The sequence below is a fragment of the Equus asinus genome, chromosome 20 (assembly GCF_041296235.1).
Source record: "Equus asinus isolate D_3611 breed Donkey chromosome 20, EquAss-T2T_v2, whole genome shotgun sequence".
Lineage (NCBI taxonomy): Eukaryota > Metazoa > Chordata > Mammalia > Perissodactyla > Equidae > Equus > Equus asinus.
The window spans coordinates 55,532,846-55,546,296 of NC_091809.1; the positions used below are offsets into that span (position 1 = coordinate 55,532,846).

General features: G+C 40.2%; 1 pseudogene; it reads left to right on the forward strand.

Annotated features, from left to right (window-relative positions):
• Positions 1 to 652: 652 nt before the first annotated feature.
• LOC106843640 (succinate--CoA ligase [GDP-forming] subunit beta, mitochondrial pseudogene) lies at positions 653 to 1,618 on the forward strand (annotated as a pseudogene).
• Positions 1,619 to 13,451: the final 11,833 nt, after the last annotated feature.

The window sequence follows — 13,451 nt, forward strand, 5'->3', positions numbered from 1 at the left end:
TGGTTGCATCCAATATGCCTATTAATATCTATCTTGATGAAATTGTGGCTAGAATTATGTGAGAGTTAATCATCATGTTGGAGAATGCTTTAAACCAAATAAACGACAACTCTTGGATGTGCTGCTATGGCAGTAGTTCTCAAAACGTGATCTAGAAGGGGCTTTCCAGTGGCCTAAAGACTGGGCCAAAATGCAATTCACTTAATAATCATTTATTTAGCACTTAGCATACATAATGCATATGCTAAATACTGGAGACACAAAAATGGATAATACACTGTCCATGATCTTGAGGAACTCATATCCAGATAGGTGCACACACACACACACACACACACACACAGTGTAGGCTTTTTCTCCGGGTTTGTTTCCAACATAGAATTAAATCTCTCCTAAGCCTCCTTCTCCTCTAATCTCGATTGCCCAGTCAGAGTCCTCTGTGCCTGGTTTTGGTTTAAAGTGTCATTCCCTCATGACAATGCAGGCCAAAAACATCTGTGAGTCCTGGTGCTCAGGTCCCACTCATGTCAGCCAAGTCCAAGGGAGTTTCATTAATCTCTAGGAGGTTGCCGATACTGCAGGAATTCAACAGCAAGAAACTGATGTCAGACAACAAGGTAGAAGTTAAAATATTTTGTGAGGGCCACTGTGTATGATATTCCTACTTGGAAATTTTAATGGGCCCATCCTGGAAGGGCCTTTACTAATGGGCAGCCAGGGCACTGACATTTAATAGGTGGCAGCTTCTGTACCAGAATGTATTTTTAAGGAGTAAATTTACATTTTTGAAAGCCGTTTTGAAGAATAGTCAAGTTTAGTGGGTCAGAGAAAATTTAGGCTTATGCGGGTCTATGAAAATCAGGCTGTAAATCAAATTAAGGAGCTATGTAATTTCTTCCTGAAAATTTATGCCTCTTAGGTGAAAGAGAAATCCTTTGGTGAGACTCTGGAAGGACAAGTTATCTGTTTTAATGCCGAGATAAACTTTGAGGACAATTCAAGATAGCTAGAAAAAGACATATTTGCCATGGACAACAAATAAAAAATGTACCTATTGAAAGTAATATGGCCTAAAATCCATAAAACTAAGTGAGAATATCATTTTCTTTGTGAAAGATGGTGGGCTAGACATGGCTCCCATATGACATCATTTACCTTAATGGTCAAAACCCAGCCAACTTCTTGGATCTCAGTTATAGTGTAAGGGAAGTTCAGGTGTATTTAAATTGCTCATTGCTGATCCTGAGGTTGAAACCACCCTCAACATTGTTTTAGGTGGAATAGTGAAATTTGCTGTCATTGCTGATGATATCATCAAAGACTGCTGAGAACTAGAACTCATGGTTTTGATAGTGAGGCTTGAAGGAAGCAATGTCCAGGAGTCTCAGAACATACTCAATAATATCCAACTCCTGTTACTTCTGGCATTGACTTGGAGAATGTGGTCAAGATGGCTGTGGCCAGCATGGCCAAGAAGTGGTTCCTTTTTTTAATCCATTGGGGATGGACGTCTCCATTCCTAGAAAAAGGGATAGTTCTCATCACTAGGAAGAAAATAGTCTCCCATTTGAGAAAAAAAATGGTTAGTGAGGGTGAGGAGTTATATGGGAAATCTTAAATCTACTTTTTTCAAGAATAGATATCTCAGTAGCCTAAATAATTCTGATTTCACTTATAGTTTTCATTAACGTAATGTTGTCATGTTGTTTTCCTTATCATGGTAAACCTGCCATTGAACAGCCTTTTGCTGACTTTTGAGAGCAATCTATATGGCCTATGTGGATATAGTGAAAAATTTGAATCAGGGCCTAGTTTATTTACGAAGTTTCCGCTGGACATATAGTCCAGAATGATAACAAAAAAATAGAGATAAAAAAATCTCAGGCAAAATTACAGTTATATTAAACCATTGGAAGGTCATATTAAATTTTATATGAAACATTATAACAAATATCTATCATAACATTATAACTATTATAACATAGATACATTAAAACATAAATATATTATGAAATATTACATTGAAACATAACATTATAACAAATACCTATTGAAACATTATAACAAATATCTATTACACAATATAACATTATTACAAGTTTCTTATTCCAAGACATTGTGAATTCATGAGGTTTTTTTTTTTAAAGATTTTATTTTTCCTTTTTTCTCCCCAAAGTCCCCCAGTAAATAGTTGTGTATTTTTAGTTGTGGGTCCTTCCAGCCATGGCATGTGGGATGCTGCCTCAGCATGGCCCAACGAGCAGTGCCACGTCCATGCCCAGGATCCAAACCGGTGAAACTCCGGACCGCTGAAGCGAAGCATGCAAACCCAACCACTCGGCCACAGGGCCGGCCCCTCATGAAGTTGTTTTATTCCAGGATATTTCCCAATGAAAGATCCACATGTTTATTCCAGGTACATATTGTACCATTCGCCTTAATCTTGAACATACTGTGTACCTCACAATCAACATCAAACTTAAAGGCTTGTTTGTGTCTGTGGAGCATAAGCTTTCATTTTTATTTCAAAACTGAAAAATTCTGAATCTTCTGAAAATCTGTATAACTCATTTCCAGGTGAGACAACACTGAAGATCAAGTTTGTTACAGATATTGGTGCTTTAAATTGATTTTTTCTTCAGAACCTACCAGCCTATAGTTGAAAGAGGGGAAAATATAATAAAGTGTGGTTTTTTCAATAGTTATTTATGTGGTGGAGAGGAATTGATTTAGGTTTTTGTTTAAATTTTGGTAAAGATTTTAAAATCTGTTCAGTAATTTAAATTCTATATTATGTGACCTATTAGTAAAAAATTCTGTACTAAGCAGCAAAAAAAAGAGAGTAATCTTTGTGACTATGCATTTATTTTAATAAGTCAAAAGCAATATATTTCCCCTATTTTGGAAGTATGAGTTGATAGTTTTGAATAAATAAGGGATGGATGGATTGATGAGTGGATGGACAAACGGATGGACAGGTGGATAGTTGGAGAGAAGGAGGGAAGGCGGGAGGGATGAATCAATGAATAACATGGATAAAGCATTCGCCTCTCCAGAATTTTCTGAGGCTCTCCAGATTTCAAATATTTTTTCTCATTGTCAGATTGAGACATGGGTCTCAATCTGACAATCTCAATCTGACTCATCTCATTGTCAGATGAGTCTCAATTTTTCGTTCAGAAAATGTTACCATATACATGGAGACATTTCTCCTACTAATTTAATATGCAAACTGAAAAAGATGAAGATTACAGTGATAACCTGTTTCCATCCAGCATTTATTGAGTGCTATGTGCTAGGTTCTGGCAGACAACGGAGATATGAAGATAAATAATGTGGAGGCAGCCCTCAAAAATCTCACAGTCTAGTAGCAGAAAAAGCCATGGAAACATAAATTTAATGCAAAAGAGTAAGTGGTGGATTAGAGATATGGACAGATTTCTGATAGGAGCCCATTAGAAGGAGTGTCTGTGATATATCTTTCCTTAGTACGTCCAGGAAGTTCCTACATACGATAAAAATATTCCACCAAGGAGCATGTCTCCTCTTAGCTCAGTGGCACGTCATGACCGTGCCCTGTTACTCATGCAGTACAGGTATGCAGGTCATGTAAAAGTATGTGGCTTTAGATTTCATGGCATCACATATTTAAGTGTATTAGTCACAATTTAGTGAGTTTACCCTGGAATGAAGTGCCTTTAAAGGCTGACTTTTCAGCTCTTGAAATTCCACATAAAGCTGGGCTTAGAGTACCTGTTCTTTGTTATTGTAGAAAAGGCATTTCTTCTATGAAACATCTCTGAAAAGTCAATGACATTATTTATAAATTCAAAATCCATTAACTTCCTTCACTTCAACAAACATTTCTTGAATAGATAAGACACGTTTCTAGGAGAGATTCCACATATTTACGTCTTAAAAATTAGTTGTAGCCAGAATAATAATAACACCTAAAAATCATTTTAAATATGATAAATAAGTAATACCTCTACATAGTTCTCACTATGTACCAGGTACTAGCGTAAGCACTTTACATATTAACTCAACTAAACTGACATGGGGGCTCTAACAAGTCTCTGACTTAATGGATTTCTGTGGACTTGGGAATAAAGGACATGAGAAACTGTGTTTAATCTGTGAGGAAATAAAATCCTCTTTTAAAATCCCTATTTTATTTGCTAGATCACTTCTGCCAGTGTTCCCTTAGAGCCAGTATAGAAGGAGCTGCTACAGATGGCAGAATTATCCACAATTTTTAAAGTTAGAGAAGCGGCCAATGATAAAATGGAGAACTCAAGACTCAGGAGCTACAAGTAGGTGAACCAATATGTCTTTTTATTTATAACATGTATCCTTTTATGAAACTTAAAAGCATGCTTTAGTTAAATAGAATAGAATTAAATTATATTTTTCTGTTCCCTGTTCAGTTCTTGTCTCTATATCAAAGTTCTGAGTGACAGGGGTGCCTCATATATAAAAGTAGACAAATATCCTAAATTAGAAAGTAGGGGGAAAAGCATCCAAGAGAAAAATTAAAATGCAATAGCAATGCCATCATGTTTTCCACATCCCAATGTAGAGTCAGCTCCAGGTGAAGGAACTGTCAAAAATTATCCACAAAGGCTCTTTCTGATTTTGCTGTTCTCAATAAAATGGCAGAAAAAGCCACTAGAGTTGCGGGTAGCTCAATCCTAATGGAACATAATTCATAATTTCATGGTTATGCTATGAACATGAACTGAGGATATTTTCTTCTGTGAGTGGAGAATTTGCTAAGGAATTTCTAGTATACCTAGTTATATGGAGAGTGCCATCAAAACTGTGGATGGTTTTTCCATTCTGGTTGAAATTGATTTCCGTTGAATGGTAGGAAAGGGGCCAGGAATACTTGGAACAGCAGATTTGCATCAGAATGCTTGGGTAACCGTTTTCCAAATAAACATGCCAGAACATCACCCAGGCCTAGTGAGTCTGAACCCTTGGGGGATGCCCATGCATGCATGTTGTTTGAAAACTCTCCCAGGTGATTCTAATGCACACAGCTAATTATGAACCATACACTTAGGAAATAAGCCAACTTCTGTTAAATCATCAAGTGTAGCTCACTTGTTTCATACTTTATTATATTCTTTCAATAAAATAATAAAATTTGTATGTTGCCCCAGGCTGAACCTTCTAAACAGGCCTATTGTGAATAGACTACCATGTGCTCATTTCCTTTCTTTGCCTAAGTGAAACTAGTTCTTTACTAGCATAACAAGTGCATTTAACAGGCACTCCACAGAGAGAAGCAATGTTTGCCATTAACATCTATTAGGCTGTGGTAGGCATGGTAAGGCCACAAGAGACTGGGCCAATTCATTTACAAAGAAACATGATGTAGCAGATAGAGATGGGAGAAAAGCCTTCAAGCAAAACAGTTTTTAGAATGGTGGCCAACATCTAGAGGGCCTTATTTTGTGCCAGGCCTTATTCAGAACACGTTACTCACATTATCTCATTTCATCATCATAACAACCATAAAGGTGGGTTCTATTATTATCTCCACCTTACAGAAATGACTGCTATTTGGTGAGAAGGAAAAAAGAGCACAAGTTTTATTATGTTTTGTTTCTTATCAGATCATTAGTTAAAAGCAGCCCCATACCTCGTGGAAATTTGGGATGTATTTTAGAGAAGGGGCATATGCCAAGAGACTGTACACTCCTCCTTCCTCTTTCTAGCCTCTTGCTCTCATTCTCTCCTTTTATCTTTTCATTTCCCTTTGTTCCTCTCCCATCACTTTTCCTTCTCCACTGCTTAAGCCATTTGTCTGCAGACATCACCCACAGAAATTTCTTAGTTTTCCTGGGAACGTCAGGTATAAATAGGCAGAAGAGGAAAAAAAAAAAAAACCCAAGCATTATGCCAGGCAAAACAGGAAGAGTAAGAAGTACGAGGTAAGAATGCTGTAGAGGGGAAAAGCCAAAAGACACAGGGATGCATCCAGGCTGAGTGGAGGGAGGGGTGTCCCAGGTGATTCTCCCAAGAATTAGGACACCAATTAGGTTCATAGGAGACTGGAGGAAAGAGAGGTGGCGACATGTTTCAAATGACTGAGCCGAGGAGTGGGAAAGAGGGATGCAGTCAGATGCAAACAACACAGCTGTCATTTCATCTCTGCAAAATTGGAAGGTGTTATGAGAGGCCAGTGAAGGTAAAGAGAAGCACAGTGCTTAGACTGGGAGGGACCACTACCTAATAAGACACTTGTCACATGTAAATGTCAATGAAATTATAAAATCATATCATCTTAGATTGAAAGGGACCTTTGAAATAATCGAGTCAGGTAATTTTAAAAAATTTTAGCCATAGAACCCTTAAATGACCTTCTATTGTGAACCTCAAAAGCAGATCTACTCTGCATAATGTGGGCATGGGCCAGTGTCCCTCTCCTCTCCCCACTCCCACGCTGCCTTTAAACCAGTGAACAGAAGAAATCAACAAATGCATAGTGGCAGTGTTTATGCACTTGATCTTGGATGCTATGGTGCAGGATACAAAAGTATAAGCTGTGGCCTTCAAAGAGTTTATAGTTTAATTAGGGAAACTTGAATTAACAATGTAAAAGTTGAATAGTTGAAAGAGACCGGGAGGTGGGACCTACCTGACCGCTGGAGGAGTGGTATAAATCAGACCCCACCCACTCCTGTTCCCTGAGAGCTTGGTTTGTTCCCATGATGGGAGCCTTTTGAGCACACCTGGAGTCCCTGACTTCTCACCTGTAGGGTCAAACCTGTCCCGGCTGCTTCCCCCAAGGCTGAGGTGGCAAGAGGGATTTAAAGCCCCGGTGGGCTCCTCCCTGCTGCTCCTTCTCAGGGTTGGTCTGTGAGCCCTTCACAAGGGCTTCCTGCCCATGTTATTGCTTCTGAGCCCATGTCACGGGAACTTACCGTCCCTGAGAAGTGAGACTTTGCTTTGCTTTTGCCAGTTCTTCTAAGGAGTGGACTTTGTCCTTAAACTGTAGTGACTGAGACCTTTTACATCTCAGTGGGCTTCCCAGAAGATGCTGTGAATTCTAAGAATTGTCTGCTGTTCGATCTTTTTTTTTGTTACTGTTATGTGATAACTTTGGTACCTTATGTTGCTTTCACATCACTTACAGGTCTGTCCTGCTTTCTAGATGTACTGTTTTCTGATCGATTGATGTCTAGTTCTATGCATAGTTCTGCATCTTCTCTTTGGGTCTAAGCAGACCTCGTCAACAGTGGCTGAAGAGATCCTGATTCTTCTTGCTGGTGGCTTCTCCTGGTCTTACCTGCTACTAGACTGACTGAGTGTGTTTTGTCCTTCCCTGAGCGCATATGTATCTCAGGCCTTTATGTCCACTGAGGGGTTGGACAAGCTAACTTACAAAGGTGACCATGGGTGGACTAGCAGCCTCACCTGTGCCTTCCAGGTCCTGATTCACCCCAGTAACACTGTGGCTCTGTGGCATCTAGACCAGCGGTTGCTGGAGGAGAATGCTGCTCTGAGGCCTTACACCTTCCTCACTGAGGAGGGCCAACTCTTGAAGACCCAGCATATGGGACATCGCATCAGAGTGCAGCCCACCTCACTGGCACTTTGATAAGTGAGGAGGAGTTACAGAAGTCCTGTCTAGCTATTTGGTGTGGACTTTCCTTTTTCTAGTTTTCTAGCACGTAGAATCTAGTCATGGACTCGTCTACTGAGCACATGAAAATCAGGCTGAAGATTAGGGGTAAGCAACCTGTTGTGTAATAGCCCCCATGATAGCATTTATGGGAAGCCCCGACAAATATGCGGGGAGGGAAACAGCAATGGTATGAGAAGCAGTAAACCAGCTCTTTAATTCTAGGCTAGAAGTTTTTCTGCAAAGGAAATTGAAGTGCATCACAGCAGAGAGGCCTCAAGCCCCAAGTGTTTACAGCAGACCTATGTCAATTGTGGCACTCTGAGAATTTTCCAGCCGGATGTCCAGTGTACACCAAGGGTGGAAATGGCTCAGCTCCATATAAAAGGCCTGGGAGCTCTCTCCTGTCTGGGCTGCTTTATGTTGTCCACTTCCAGCACCTGCACATGACTCAGAACTCTGGCTTCCTGGTCAACGCTTGGCATGAAAGCTGCCCTGTTTGGAGGGATGGAGGTTGCATTTTGTCATACCCTCTTCAAATAGGACTCAATCTTTTCAATCTTGGCTACATCCTTAGTGATAGGCTATCGGCTGGAGCCTCAATCTCAAGGTCCACGTAGGACCTCAACTGCAGGGGCTTCCTTCTAGCACTTGTGGCCTTCTCTAACTACCAATTTGGCTTGGCGTAGCCTGACTCTAACCTGATACACCTGAGCACTGAGCCTTCATTTGAATGCTCTCTCTTCCATGGTCTATGGCCTTTTAGTGGGAGACCAGCATTCTATAGCTAATGGATGACTTCCCAGTCACCTCATTAGTGTTCTGGGAGCAAGGGGTGTTCTCACCATGTTTTTCGTGGCCTGAGGGCCTAGATTGTGGTGATCAAAGTCTGAAACCCAAATTCTTCAGGGATTTCTACATGTCAGACTTCCTTGGGGCTCTCTTGCTCCATTTGTATAAGAAACAAACCCAGGATACTCTGGCTGTGGAGTTCTCTGGTTTTGCCTGCCTTCCATCCCTTACCTCAGAATCATTTCTGCTAAGCAGTTGTTCCAAACCTGACTAACCAGGAAAGTATAGGCTTGGGTCCTGATATGAAAGAGGAGAGATTTGAGGGATTTGAGGGATTTGAGAGATTTGAGAGGACCGTTTTGGACCTACCAGGAGCTGTCCTGAGGCTGTCCTGTGTATCTGATGCTGAGCACCAGGTCCTATAACTTCAAAGAAGGGTGACTGATTCTTGCTTAATCCCGGATTCTGGACCAGATAGACAGCCCAGTGCATGTGGTCTTAACTCTGCTTTAAACAAAAACTATGGCTAGGGGAAGTAGAATTCTTGAAGCACATTATCCCTCAGGAAATGCAAATGATTGCTCAAATCTAAGCGTTTTTATTTAGAACATCAAACAAAGATTCTCAGCTCTTCTTCAGTTAGTAGTTTGACCCCATTTCTCCACTGTCAATGTCCCTAGGTACTCACACCTCCAACCACCATCTCTACTATTGACTTATCTAGAAGAACTAAAGATAGTTCTAGATCATCTTGAGATCAAGCCATACTTTTTAAAACGGCACAACCAAGAATGTAAGTTGTTGTACTAGAAGTGAACTCCTTATTGTAATATCTTTCCTTGTGGTGATTAGGTCTGACCCTACCTCTGCCCACCATCTCTTTAAGATATTGGGAAAATCATTCATTCCTTGGCTTTCTTTATCTGACTCATTGACATCCTGGTTTCATTCCTGATCACTGTATTTACTTCAACAGCTAATGAAAAGGAAAGGGGCACTTGTGATCTACGCCATTCGATTTTAGCTGTTCTCATAGACACCTTCAGTGTGGCCCAAGAAACTCAACTATCCCCAAATACACAATGGCTCTCCGTTGCCACAATACCTCCTAGCCCAGACCCATCCTCCCAGGCGACCTGCCCACATGCGTCCCACCGCTGCTTTAATAATTGGCAGAACCATTAGCCCAGCGTAGATCTTCAGCACTGGCCACTGTGTCAACATTTCTGGTATCAGTCAGATTTGCTTTTCACTCCATTCTGTGACCTGTGGCTGAAATCCTTGTTCACCTTTCTGCTTCTTATTGCAACTCTTTGGTGTCTGTTACTTCTAATTGATTTTTCTTGGTATAAACGGGGCTGACTTCTGAGAGACCCTTTGTTACCATGGCTTGGTAACATCTGCTCAACACTCCTAACCCCTTTCTTTGGTACTTAGACTCCTATTTAAACTCTGAATGGGAGAAGCCTAGGATCACTTCAGTGATGTGGCACTTCCTAAAGGCCTCCGCACCAGCCAGAAGCCTTTAGTGATTCTGGAGCTCTTGAGGCAGGATTCTGATTTCCAAATATTGATACTTGCCCAGGACTGCTTTTTTTTTCCCTTCCTAGAAATTCCTGCTTCCACTGCTGCCATCTCCTGGTCAAAGGTGCCTGCTACATTGAAAGAATATGGCTATGAGCAATTTGTCCCTAACTCCTTTTGTTTCCTGAATTCTTAGCCAAGGCTTGTCTAACCTCCTTGCCCCAACCTAATCTCCTTGGGTTAAATTAGAATCAATTAACATGAAGCCACTGTCACAATAACATTTATATTCATCAGACTGAAAGAGCATTTAAAAGTACAGAGGAATCTGTAATAGACAGGATGACATATGAAATATGTCAGAGACTCATAAACTCCAAACAATTATTTTGACAGGCATGGAAAACTTTTTTTTTGCTGAGGAAGATTAGCCCTGAGCTAACATCTGTTGCCAATCTTCCTCTTTTTTTTGCTTGAGGAAGATCAGCCCTGAGCTAACATCTTCCTCTATTTTAGATGTGGGTCACTGCCACAGCATAGCTGGCCAGTGGTGTAGGTCCGTGCCCAGGATCTGAACCTGTGAACCTGGGCTGCCAAAGTGGAGTGTGCTGAACTCAACCACCAGGTCATGGGGCCAGCCCCCATGGAAAACATTTTTTTTTTAAAGATTTTATTTTTTTGCTTTTTCTCCCCAAAGCCCCCCGGTACAAGGTTGTATATTCTTCATTGTGGGTCCTTCTAGTTGTGGCATGTGGGACGCTGCCTCAGCATGGTTTGATGAGCAGTGCCATGTCCGCACCCAGCATTCGAACTAACGAAACACTGGGCCGCCTGCAGCGGAGCACGTGAACTTAACCACTCAGCCACGGGGCCAGTCCCAGAAAACATTTTTTAAGTTGAGATCATGGTCTACCTACATCACCACCTCAGTAATTCAACTACACTAAGTTTCTTGTTTCAAGTGATTTTTCAAAGCTATCTATTTCCGTTATGGTGTGTTAAATTTCACGCAGAAGAGTTCCATAATTGATGCTAACTAATTATTAATTCCTCATTCTGAGAATGTCAACAGGCTTCCTAGAGGTATTGAAAAGTAAATTCTGGGTCTCATTAACTTTCTACTAACCACGTGGTTCCCTAAGCCACGATTTCAAATGGGTGAGAAAATGATGCTATCCAACCTTATTTATGACACACAAAGCTGGAACAGAAGAAAACAAGACCATTAATGCTGCTTGACTTTTTAAAAATTAATATAGCATCTAAACTTTCAATTAAGATTCTGGACACACTGTCTTTATTGAAGGTTTAAAAGTTATATTGTGTGAATTCTTACATGTGCTTGCTTAAAAGGTGCAACCATTTAAACATTTTTCACACCTATATTTTTCTCATAATGTTTAGATAGACTTCAAAATATCAAAAAAGGGGCACTTTCTTTGCAATGGTGTCCCTCAGCTTAGTGTATGCAATTGGAAAGGAGGAAAGACTTTGGGTAGGACTCCTGCCTCTGTCACTAACTGTGTGGTCTTGGGGAAGTTGCTTAACCTTTCTCAGCCTCAGATTCCAGATTTGTAAAATTGAGAACATAAAACTTACTCCTAGGGTTGTTTTTGTTGTTAGGATTAAATAATAATGTAAGTTAAGTATTTAACACTTAAATACCTCACAAAAAGGTAGTTGTAGATAGCTATGTTTTAACTTATAAAACTGAGTCCTTTTATTCACTTGAGAACACAGACATGAATGTAAATCACTCTCTTAAAAAATATCTCCTACTTACACAGCTTATACACTTTGTTTTTAAGTCTTACTTGCTAGATCTATAACATGGAATATGGAGATGCCAATAATTAGAATTGTTTTGAGACATAACTTTATGTCTTCAATAATTCGATAATCTGAGTGCTGTATCATCTGGCTTCTTGGTCCCTTGTACCTTATAAAGTTAAAACATTTCACCTAAAATAAAAATCCCAAATACGTTAGAAAATTGGCAGTTTGTTACTCTGGGGCAGATTTTTAAAGAGCTCTATCTTGATGAATAATACACAGTATTTTTCTCTGATGGTTGAACACCTGCAAGAGCAGTAGGATTGCTTGTTAAGCATGCAGATTGCTGGGCCCTGGCCCCAGAGATTTTGAAATGAACCCTGTAATCCATTGGGGTTCAGAGCAACTATTAAAACATATTTGTTTTTAGTTGACTCATGCCTGGTGGGGTCTGGAACTCTCCATTTTTAACAAGTACTCCAGTGATTCTGCTGCAGTCTAAGGACCACCCTTTACAAAACATGCCCTCGTGCAGTGGCCTCTAATGCACAGTATGCAAAACTTGGGTATCTGGAAGAATACGTGGGAAATTCTGTTTATAGTTTCATCGAAAGCAAACTAATCTTCACTCCCCCTTAGAATACTGGAGGCTTCCTTAGGGCTGCACGTCGGATTGTCACATGTCACAGACTTTGAGAGGTGTTCTAAGAGAAGAGTGGAGTGGGAGTTCACAGGCAGGGGAGCTGCCTCTGGTATCCTCCCTTCTTTAAGCAAGACATGATTTTTGTGCCTGGTAAATGCTTATATAATGTAAAAACTACTTTTGCAAAATGGGCAAGTAGGTTAGAAAATTCTAAATTCCCCATTGTGAAGATGAATAAAGATAATAATTCAAGTACAAGTAACTAACAGAAAATGGCAAAATTGATGCTCCTAATATGAGGTCTTAGTGAGTCATAATGTAAGTAAAAGCTAAGACCATCTAGTCAGATCTAATGAGAAATCCCCCCAAATTAGAAGTGATCATGAAGATTATATGAAATACGGATTTACATCCAGCATAATTAATGATGAAGCTTGCCCTCTTTGGGCAAACATCTTTGTATTTTTGGGTCTTTGAGAGATTAATGACAGTATGAAGCCATTAAAGTAGTGAGACTATTTTTTTTTTTTTTTGAGGAAGATTAGCCCTGAGCTAACTACTGCCAATCCTCCTGTTTTTGCTGAGGAAGACTGGCCCTGAGCTAACATCCATGCCCATCTTCCTCTACTTTATACATGGGACGCCTACCACAGCATGGGTTTTGCCAAGCGGTGCCATGTCCGCACCCAGGATCCAAACCGGTGAATCCCGGGCCACTGGGAAGCGGAATGTGCGAACTTAACCACTGTGCCACCTGGCTGGCCCTGACATTTTTAAATGTTTATAAATTTTTAAGAGAATTTTTTCTTGTCAAGTTAAGGGAAATATTTTTAAAAAGTTGTTTCACTTTATCATATCTTTAAAAATCCACAAATCCCTCTCCTCTGGCCACCCCAAAGATTTTCCTGCACCCTGAGTTGTCTGCTATTGCTTTATTCTCTTCTACTTGAAAAGCATGTTGCAGAAAAATAATTATTCTGTGAAGTAAGAAGGTCTTTAGCCTCAAGAATAAAACCATTGTGGGAGGGAGGGCAGTTAATGCTTACAGCTCAAATTTTACATTTTTCTTATTTATTTATTTGAGGA